This window comes from Melanerpes formicivorus, unplaced genomic scaffold, assembly GCF_026170545.1.
Source record: "Melanerpes formicivorus ecotype bairdi unplaced genomic scaffold, bMelFor1.0.p_v2 SCAF_62, whole genome shotgun sequence".
NCBI classification, from domain to species: Eukaryota; Metazoa; Chordata; class Aves; order Piciformes; family Picidae; genus Melanerpes; species Melanerpes formicivorus.
In genome coordinates, this window is record NW_027142414.1 from 1173873 (window position 1) to 1184907 (window position 11035).

Here is an 11035-nt window from a genome sequence, read left to right on the forward strand (position 1 = left end):
CTTAATAACTTCTTTACCTCAGTCTTCACTGCAAGGGCCTCTAGCCACACTCCTGATGTTATGGAAGTCAAAGCCAGGGACGGGGAGGAAGAACTGCCCATTGTAAGTGCAGATCAGGTTCGTGATCATCTGAAGAACCTGAAAGTGTTCAAGTCCATGGGACCCGACGGGATACACCCACGGGTGCTGAGAGAACTGGCAGATGAGGTTGCTAAACCCCTCTCTATTATATTTCAAAAGTCCTGGCAGTCTGGTGAAGTCCCCACGGACTGGAAAAGGGGAAACATTGCCCCCCTCTTCAAAAAGGGCAAGAAGGAGGAACCAGGGAACTACAGGCCAGTCAGTCTCACCTCTGTGCCTGGAAAGATCATGGAACAGATCCTCCTGGAGTCACTACTCGCTCAAAAGAATAGTGAAGAGGTGATTGGGAACAGTCAGCATGGCTTTGCCAAGGGCAAATCCTGCCTGACCAACCTGGTGGCCTTCTATGAGCAGGTGACAAAATTAATAGACGAGGGGCGAGCAACTGATGTCGTTTACCTGGACCTGAGCAAAGCCTTCGACACTGTCCCACACCACATCCTGGTCTCCAAACTGGTGACACATGGGTTTGATTGGTGGACCACTAGATGGATAAGGAACTGGCTTGATGGCCGCACCCAAAGAGTGGCTGTCAATGGCTCCATGTCCCAGTGGAGGCCAGTGACAAGTGGAGTCCCTCAGGGATCAGTCCTGGGACCTGTCTTATTCAACATCTTTGTGGGGGACATGGACAGTGGCATTGAGTGCACCCTCAGCAAGTTTGCTGATGACACCAAGCTGTGTGGTGCAGCAGACACGCTGGAGGGAAGGGAGGCCATCCAGAGGGACCTTGACAGGCTGGAGAGGTGGGCACAGGCCAACCTCATGAAGTTCAATAAGAGCAAGTGCAGGGTCCTGCATCTGGGTCGAGGCAATCCCAGGCACAAATACAGGCTGGGCAGTGACTGGCTGGAGGGTAGCCCTGAGGAGAGAGACTTGGGGGTGCTGGTGGACAAAAAGCTCAACATGAGCTCTCAGTGTGCACTTGCAGCCCGCAAAGCCAATCAGATCCTGGGCTGCATCAGGAGAAGTGTGGCTAGCAGGTCGAGGGAGGTGATCCTCCCCCTCTACTCAGCCCTGGTGAGACCCCACCTGGAGTACTGTGTCCAGTTCTGGAGCCCCTATTACAAGAGGGATGTGGAGGTGCTGGAACGTGTCCAGAGAAGGGCCACGAGGATGATCAGAGGGCTGGAGCACCTCTCCTATGAGGACAGACTGAGGGAGTTGGGGCTGTTCAGTCTGCAGAAGAGAAGGCTCCGAGGAGACCTAATTGTGGCCTTCCAGTATCTGAAGGGGGCCTACAGGAAGGCTGGGGAAGGACTTCTCAGGATCTCAGGTAGTGATAGGACTAGGGGGAATGGAATGAAGCTGGAGGTGGGGAGATTCAGGCTGGATGTGAGGAGGAGGTTCTTCACCATGAGAGTGGTGAAACCCTGGAATGGGTTGTCCAGGGAGGTGGTCGAGGCCCCGTCCCTGGGGGTGTTTAAGAGCAGGCTGGATGAGGCTCTGTCCAGCCTGATCTAGTGTGGGGTGTCCCTGCCCATGGCAGGGGGGTTGGAACTAGATGATCCTTGTGGTCCCTTCCAACCCTGAATGAAACTATGAAACTATGAAACTATGAATGTGCTCAGGTGTGTACCTCAGTTGTTATTCTGAGGCTCTCAGTTGACTGAGGTGCTGTCCCAGGCCTGGTCATGTTAGTCAGTTGTGATAGCTGCAGATCCACGTTTTTTTGTTTGTTTTTTAAATAAAAACTTAGATGTTGCTCAACCATAGCATTCATCTAGGTTGCCCCAAGTGCCTTACCTAAATTAGGACTCTTCTCCACTAAGTCATGCACCTCTGTTTTGTCTGTGGAGGGAGAGAATTGTCACACCTCTCTGTGTGGGCTGGCTTTCACAGCATGGGTTTTTTCTTTCTGTCACTGGTCACTCAGTGTTTGCCCAAGGTACACTGACAGAGAGGGGGAGAGAAGTTTTTACCTTTCACCTGACACTTGATGCCACCTACTTTGTAGCTTAGTGGAGAGGACACTGGGTGCAGAGGTCTGCAAATCTGTCTTGGTTTATGGGTTCCCTGCCTCTTTTTGTTCCAGGTGTTTGGCCCATGTGAAGCAGATGTGCATCCAAGTGCTGGGTTCTACACATTGGCCACAACAACCCCATGCAGCGCTATAGGCTGGAGTCAGAGGGGCTGGAGAGTAGCCAGGCAGAGGGGGACCTGGGGGTGCTGGTTGATAGTAGGCTGAATATGAGCCAGCAGTGTGCCCAGGTGGCCAAGAAGGCCAATGGCATCCTGGCCTGTATCAGGAACAATGTGGCCAGCAGAAGCAGCGAAGTCATTCTGCCCCTGGACTCAGCACTGGTTCGGCCACACCTTGAGTCCTGCATCCAGTTCTGGACTCCTCAGTTTAGGAAAGATGTTGAGTTGCTGGAATGTGTCCAGAGAAGGGCAACAAAGCTGGGGAGAGGCCTTGAGCACAAGCCCTGTGAGGAGAGGCTGAGGGAGCTGGGATTGTTTAGCTTGGAGAAGAGGCTCAGGGCAGACCTTGCTGTCTACAACTACCTGAAGGGTGGTTGTAGGCAGGTGGGGGTTGGTCTCTTCTCCCAGGCAACCAGCACCAGAACAAGAGGACATAGTCTCAAGCTGCACCAGGGGAGGTTTGGGCTGAATGTTAGGAGAAATTCTTCATAGAGAGAGTGATTGGCTATTGGAATGGGCTGCCCAGGGAGGTGGTGGAGTCACCATCACTGGAGGTGTTTAGGAGGAGACTGGATGGGGTGCTTGGTGCCATGGTTCAGTTAATTAGATGATGTTGGGTGATAGGTTGGACTTGATGATCTCGAAGGTCTCTTCTGGTCTGGTCTGGTCTATTCTATTCTATTCTCTAAGAATATGACCGGGTACATGTTTCTGGAGCAGGAGTACCACCAGCTCCTATTGTAGGTTACCTTGCCTTTCCTCATGAGCTACACCCTGACTTCCATCTTCCCAAACACTAGTTTGCCTTTTTTGACTGTGAAGTAACTTGGGTGTTATTACAAGGTGCAGGAATTGCCAGATGAGCAGCATTTTTGATAGTGCAGCAGTTGGAGGTGCATTAAGTGCTGCATTTCTGAGCAGACCACACATGACACGTTAATTACACTACTGACACACTTGGCATTTGGCATGCCTTGCTTTCCTTCCTGTGACAGTCTTTATAGGTCCCAGCTGCCACGTCCACAACTGACAGGACTGAAGACAGACAGCATTTAATTTAGTTTGATTTAAGAAGGACATTGAGACACTTGAATGTGTCCAGAGAAGGGCAACGAGGCTTGAGAGGCCTCGAGCATAAGCCCTACAAGGAAAGGCTGAGGGAGCTGGGGTTGCTTAGCCTGGAGAAGAGGAGGCTCAGGGGAGACCTTCTTGCTCTCTACAACTACCTGAAGAGTGGTTGTAGCCAGGAGGGGTTTGGTCTCTTCTCCCAGGCAATCAGCACCAGAACAAGAGGACACAGTCTCAAGCTGTGCCAGGGGAAGTTTAGGCTCGAGGTGAGGAGAAAGTTCTTCCCTTAGAGAGTCGTTTGCCATTGGAATGTGCTGCCCAGGGAGGTGGTGGAGTCACCATCCCTGGAGGTGTTCAAGAGGGGATTGGACGTGGCACTTGGTGCCATGGTTTAGTCATGAGGTCTGGGATGACAAGTTGGACTTGATGATCTTTGAGGTCTTTTCCAATCTTGGTGATTCTGTGATTTCCCCCTGGGCTTCTTGCATTTTCCCTGATTTGGTGTTCACTAGTGGTAGGGATGGGAAGCTATCTCTGCTGCCTTTCTATTGCTCTGGTTCCCTAGGGAGTATCTAAAGTCTTCACTGTCTGTAATGCAGTTTTGGTGGTGGTTTTTTTTTTTTTTTCAATGAAGACAGTATGGTTAGCCTTGAGAAGTACCCCATTGCCTTGGCCTTGTGCCTAAGTGCCTTTGAAGAACTGGGCCTTTTGCTTATGCAGAGAGAGCTTCTGTAATATGGATTCACCCAGGAGCCATTGTCAAAGTGCAGTGTTCTGTACTCAATTAGAAACACCTCCAGCCTAGATCAGTAGTAGGTCAATTCCCATCACTGCTCCTTGGTCTCTGCCTTACTTTGGGTCTCCACAGTAGTCCAGACCTATACTGCCCTCTTCATTCCAACAGTTTGACATAAACTGACACCCCCTTGGTGTTCTTTGGGAATAAGAAGCCATTTAAAAGCTTTTTCTCTCATTTCTGTAGTGCTGTGTTAATGGCATAAGGGCTTTTCCCCACCCTCAGGGGTACATTGTTCTGCAGAAGGGGAGAGGCAGTCTGATGTAAGTGCAAAGACACATCCTGCTCTTCCTGTGAGTTAAGGGAGCCACAATGTGCCCTCTTGTATTAGCCCCACATCAAAGGAGTTCTGTTAGATGCTTTTACATGTAGAGAGGGTAATGAAAGAGAGCCAACATGGTTAAGCTTTGTAAGGGGAAAACAAACAAACAAACAAACAAAACCCCCAACAACCAAAAAGCCAAACAAAAATGCATGGAACGTAATTTCCCATATTCAAAACAGACTCCTCTATCACTGAAGTCCACCATGAAGGGCAGGCAGCTGTGGCAAAGATTTTCTGCACCAAGGTTAGCACTGCATCCTCTCTTCCCACTTAACTATCGTGGTGCTTCTTTCTATGTTGAATTAGCCAGTGTGATACTGCCTGGGGTCTCATTGGTGTCAGTTGCCAGGAGACAGAGCAAAACCATCTTTTTTTGTTATTGTTTTCCTTTGCAAGCTGTTGGATAAGTTTGGTTTCTGAGATGGGGGGAGCAAAGTGAACTGACAAAAAAAAACAATAAACAGAGGATGAAGGCTTTTACTGTACAATAGAGATGTCATCTTCAGATAACAAGACGACCATTTCCTGGTATAGGAAAAACTCCAGCTTCAGTTACAGATGATAGAAAATACAGCTTCTATCTTTCTCTGCTTAAAAAATGGAAAAGATTGTGGAGTTGTTAAGGAGCAAAAAAGAGAAGACATTTATATCTCTCAGCACAAATGTCACAAGTCTGGAAAAAAGGTACTAGGCAGCTGTCAGGAATACAGGCTTAAGAGAAAAACTGCCTGTCTAAACTCCCTCTGCAAAAAAAAACCCTGCGGCTCTAAGAAGCTCTTTGGCATTGTAATGTGCTCTGTGGGGATCTGTCTGTTTCATATTGATTAACAGCAAGTCCTTTCCAATTGATTGGCCTTTGAAAAAAGCCAAACAGTTGCTCTTCCCTGTTTCCTCTCTGCCCTGACTCTGCTGGGGACTTTTGGCTGTAAATAAAAGCAGAGAGACCGACAGATGAACATGGCACATGAAAATGAGAGTTGGACCCCCTCTCAATGCACTACGAACAAAAAAAAAGCATTATTATCCCTAATTGTCTTTCAAGGGCCTTGGAGAGCCTAAATCTGAGCTAAAAGTATGTGCATACAATTTTATGTCAGATTTTTTGCTCTTCAGATAATGCTTTCCATATGCTTTAAAAGCGTTACACCCTCTTCTTCCCGCTTTGGTTCTCCTGTGATGCATGGGTAGCCGTTCTACATGGTGTTCAGCTGCACATCTCAAAGGCTGGCTCTGTTTTGCAGATACTTCCCCCACACTAGAAGAGTCAGTTCAAGCAGTAAGATTGGAACTTTAGAAATCCTTACAGAGCCCTGGAAGATACCAGATTAGACTGCCTGTCTCTTGGCAAATAGGTTACAGTAGAGACAACTACCCTCAGGCACGTGTTCCGTGCATGATAGCCATAGGTGGTGCTGAGCAATACACACTCAAGAATACCTAAGTGTCTTTTCCACCCCCCCCTACCTTGTAAATGGACACTGGGACTCCTAATGCTGCTGTCCACCAGCTCCATTAGCTCCATGCCCCCAGTTTTGCTCCACTTCTTTCAAGGTTTCCAGTGTGTATTGAAATATTGCAGGGTGCTCTTGCTACCAGCGGTGTGGAAGCTCTGCTGCAACTTGGGACAAAGAAATCGGGTGGTGGGGTAAATACAGGTAGATAGACATGAGACCTAAAGAAGACAATAGGTTTTCTTTATTTCACTCAATCATCAGCTGAAGCCAGAGACTTCCTGCTAGCCATCATCCTTCACTTGGATGTGTTGTACTACCAGCTGTGGCTAGTTAACAGCTTCCTACAAAAGCCCAGTTCTCACGACAGGCTGCAGTAGTGAACGAGGAAGAGAGATTACAGGTTTGCAACTGGGCAGTAACCTCAAATGTCTCTCAGCCTGCCCTGCCCTGCCCTGCCCTGCCCTGCCCTAACCTTGGAAGGAAAGGAACTGAGGGAAGCCTGGATGGGTCCTTGTCCTCCTTGCTGCCTCTTGTTCAATACCTGCTACTTTGGAAGGTGAGTCCTGTGCTCTGCAGGGGACACTGGGAAAATGGCTTATGGGCAAAGCCCAGAAGAACTGAGTTCATCTGAGTTAGGGGAAACAAAGAACTGAGGAACAAGGAGATAAGCAAGAAAATATTGTGGTGATGAGGAGGAGGATTTTTGTGGTCTGCTTTCTAGTCCAGCTAGGAGAGGAGGTTATGGACTAAAATGTCAACAAAGGAGATTTGGGTTAGTCATGAAGAAAATCTTCCTAATGGTATGCATTGCTTCATGACACAGGTCACATTGCTTCCTTACAAGCGCACTGAAGGGCTCCCCAGCTGCAAACCATCTGTGCTGCCCACTGACAAACCTGGAGGTGATAAAAGCTAAAATATTTTAGCCAGCCCTGTCCATGGGCATTCTGCTCCCATATGTGCTACATGCCTTTCAGTCACCCGCTGCCAAGGCTGACACGCAGCACTTCTCTCTGAACTGCTTTAATTAATGTCTGCCTGCTCTGGATTTTTATAGGTCTTAAAAAGTAGCTGCAAGTGGTACCTCGTGTCAGAGGGAGATTTTATATCACTGCTGTGAGGCTTGCCGTTGCTACCGCTGAGAAGGTGACCTTGGCACACGTTGCCTCCCCTTTGCTCCTCGCACTATGTCTTAGCACCGTGCTTTGCTCTGCTAGTCAAATGCTTCACAAAAAGCATGCAGGAGCCAAAGGAGGATTATTTTTAATTTTTTTTGGAAAAATGCAGTTTAGTAGCTTTCCAAAAATGCTTGCTCCCTGGAGAAGAAATGGACCTCCAGACCTAAACAAACTTGCTCTTGCTAAATAAGCACTCATTTGTTTTAAAATCTCTGAGCTTCACTTGTGGGAGATGATGGAGTCAGTAACCTCACCAGCCTTATTTGTCTATAAATCCCTGTGAGTTTGTTGGGGGATTTAAATATATGTGTATATATATAAAATTTCATTAAAAATAATTATCTTTATTTTTCTGAGAAGTTAAATGTAACTGCTGTGCAAAGAAACAAGCTGTGCTGGAATCAAGTTGGGAAATCCATGCCAGTAAAAACAGCATGATTTTCTTAGAGGGCTAGTCCTTACAGGAGGAGTATCCAGCACAAAGATGAAGGGTGTAGCCTGGAAAGCCCAATGAACTCCAAAAGCCATGGAGCACTCTGTGTTAGGCACACTGTTAAAAAACACCCCAAATAGTCCACGAAGGCAAGGATGGGGTTGTAGGAGTTGCTGTGCTGGAGTGAAACCAAAGTTAGTTAGTTCAAGACGATTTCTCTGACTTTAGCAGCAGTAGTGAGAGCTTGGTTCTCTCGACATAGTTTGTTTTTCACACTTTACATTTTATAGGTGAAAATTGATTGATATTTTTTGTGATACTTTGAGTAGAGCTAGGCAGAATTTTCTAGCAAGTCTCCCATCACCAGGACATGTGGCAGTGCCTGCCTTGGTGGGCCTGAGCTGTATGGTCAGCAGCATTTAACTTCACTGTCTCTCTAAATATCTGGCAGTGAGCAGACTGCCAATGTGTTGGCTGTCTGAAAAATGTCAGCTAAAATGACCTCATTTATTCCTACCAACACAAATCCCCAATCTGCATTTAGGGTTTGAAGAGCAGGGAGAAAGGCCCTCATACAACACTGCTCCAGATTGCTTGAGAAAGGCTCCCAAGCCCTTCACTGTCAGTTGGTTAACAGAGCATTTTACAAGAAAGAAATTGAAAGTCTTCACACAGATTGATCTTTGAAGTACTCTGTCCTCTAGCTGGGTCTTTGTTTCATTTAAGGATGGGAGATACAGAGAGAGTGATGGTGAAGGTGGTAAGGATGTCCGTAGAAGCAAGCACAGACAATATTCAGACCATGTTGGTGGTAAACTATGCAAGCTATTTTGCATGTTTTAGCCCCAAAGACTTCAGTGCTCGAGATGTGCTGGTGTGATGAGGCAAAAAGGCCTTTCTCCACCCTTCTTCCTATATTTGTCGGTGAATTGTGGCAGTGGTGGCATGAAAAAATGCTGGAGAACAGTATCAGAGACACATAACCCAACTTCTTAAGTTACAGTCTGTCACAGAGGATTAGGAACTGCCTCTACACATGTGCCAGCTTTGCTGCACTGCAGATTTGACACAGAGGAAACAAAGAAATCAAGTTGCTTTTATGGTCCTTATTGCCTCTGCTTAAACTACACATCCCTGTCAATAGCTACACTGCGCAAAGAAAACTCTTGTAAGGTAACTTGATGAACCAACTGTGGAGAGGGACAATAGTGGCAAGAAGACAGATGAGCAAATATCATCTGTTCAGGCTTGAGGAACACTGTGGCTGTCTCTTCAACAGTGAAGTACTTGTGTGTCAGTGGTCAATACTAGCTATGCCTATTAATGCCCACTGAGATGCTCCTACAGATGGCCTGAAAAGAACCCTCTGGATGCATCTGTCTCTGTCATGACAGCCAGAAGTTTAGACCTCACTTACATAGTGTTAATTATTCTTTTGGCCAGGGGTGGATTTTTGGATGATCTTTTTGTTTGTCTGACTGAAATTTGATCCAGTGCTGTCAGGAGGGGTGAGAGGGTCTGTTTTGTGGTTATAGCTCATTCCCCTGGCGAAGCAGTGCTATAAACACCTCAAATCCAGCAGCTGCGACCATCCTGAGGGAGCTGCACCGATTTAATGCTGTCAGCCCATTAAAGCAATATTACTTGAGTGTTAACAAGCTCCTTTCTTTTAACAGTGAAAACATGTAGTAAGTAAATTATTTTTGTTTTCTGACAACAGAGAATAAAAGGCATTAAATCTCTGTGGCTCAGCTTCAGACTCCTAGCTAGGTGCACCCTTGTGCTGCTGGCAGCCTGGACCCCTGCTGCAACCCAGCAGAGTTGTTCAAAGGAGCCTGATGAGGAATCAGACACTGGAGTGTCACTGAAATGAGGTAGGAGGTTATCACATCACTGGGGGCCACCTTTCCTTGGGAGAAAAGCAGTAGGAGACAGTTTTGGGCAACAGAGCCCCTCTGCTTCACTTCAGTCATTATGGACATCAACATTTCACCTTTTGCTTCTGCTCCCTGTTATTTTCACATCAAGGGGACACAAAACACGGGGGAAGTCTGTTCTTGTAATTTCTAAAATTTCAAGTCCCTAGAAAGGGCTTCTGATGCCTCAAGTAGGTGAGTTCATGCTTCAGCAGATGAAGGGGTAGTAGGACATTGCACCTCAAGCACAGTGTAGCTGGAAATGGTATAAGTGCTGGAAAAATGGTTTGCAAATGATGAAAAAACAGTTTGAGGGACAACAGAAATAGAATGAGATTGGAGCATTTTAGGAAGACAAAGCCACTGAACAGGATTTTCAGAGGAAAATGCTTTCTTTAAGATAGGTGTCTGTCCCTTTTCTCCATTTCAGACCTCCCTGGCATCCATAAACCATATTCTGAATCTTACTCAAAGCTGTGAACTCCTGACATCAATAAATCCACAGCAAACATGACACATTGGCTGAGGTCAAGAAATGACAAGATCAGCAGAGGTGCAAAATCAGAAGTAGCCACAAATCCTTCTAAATCTTGATGTGCTCTCTGTAGCTCCCTTATTAACTTCTGCTCAGTCTAGGGGCAAACCTCAGTGGGTACCTGGATGAATGTGCACAGTCTGCCTCAGCTCAGCCCATGGAAGTCAATGCCAAGGTCAGTGGTTCCGAAGTTATATTAGTTAAAGAAATGTATCTGAGCCCAAAGCGAATGGCAAATTCTGTTATTTTTACTGTAGCGATTGGTGGCCTAACATAGAAATTTGGGTGAGCCCCAGTTCATGATGAATGAAGTCTGATGCCATCACAAAGAATTTCTGTTGCAAATGCCTTAAAGCAACTTTGGATTTAGATGGATGTGGTGCTACCTGCTCCCCAGATAATAGTCAGATCTTCTGCCATCCTCAGTCCTCTCCCATATTCCTCCACCCTCAGTTTTGTCCTGCCTTACCTGCAGTAAAAGCAATCCACCTTCTGTTCTCCCTCTTCTTCCTCACCATACACATAATGTTTGCTTGTAACTGAACTGTTTCCTCTTTCCAGGAGGCTTAGCCTGAACTGGACAGGGAAGTGCTGAGTGTGTCTGTGAGAGGAACAGCCTCCTGACATTGTGATGCATGGAAACTTTGTGGGGAGGGAGATGAGCCTTTGCCAGTCAGGACTGTGTTACTCCTTGTGAAAGTGCAACCTGAATGATAGTTATGTTCATCATTTGTTCAACAACTGAGTTTTGTATGGTTTGAATATTGGCTGTGCAAATGTAAATTGTTTTAATTGCTGGTTTTGGAGGACTCTTCTCCCTGTCCTTATTGCCCAGCAAATGATAAGGTTTTTGTGTCACTTATAAAGTTGCAATTTCCTTGTGCCACCTCTATGACAGGTCTCAGCAGAGACTAGAATGCCAGAAGGATCCAGTGGGGAGGTTCTCTATTGCATTCAGTGCCTCTGGCTAAACAATTTGGACTAAGCCCTCCATTTCATGGGAGGAGGCAAGATTTTAAAATCTGGAATCCTGTCTTGAAATGACAT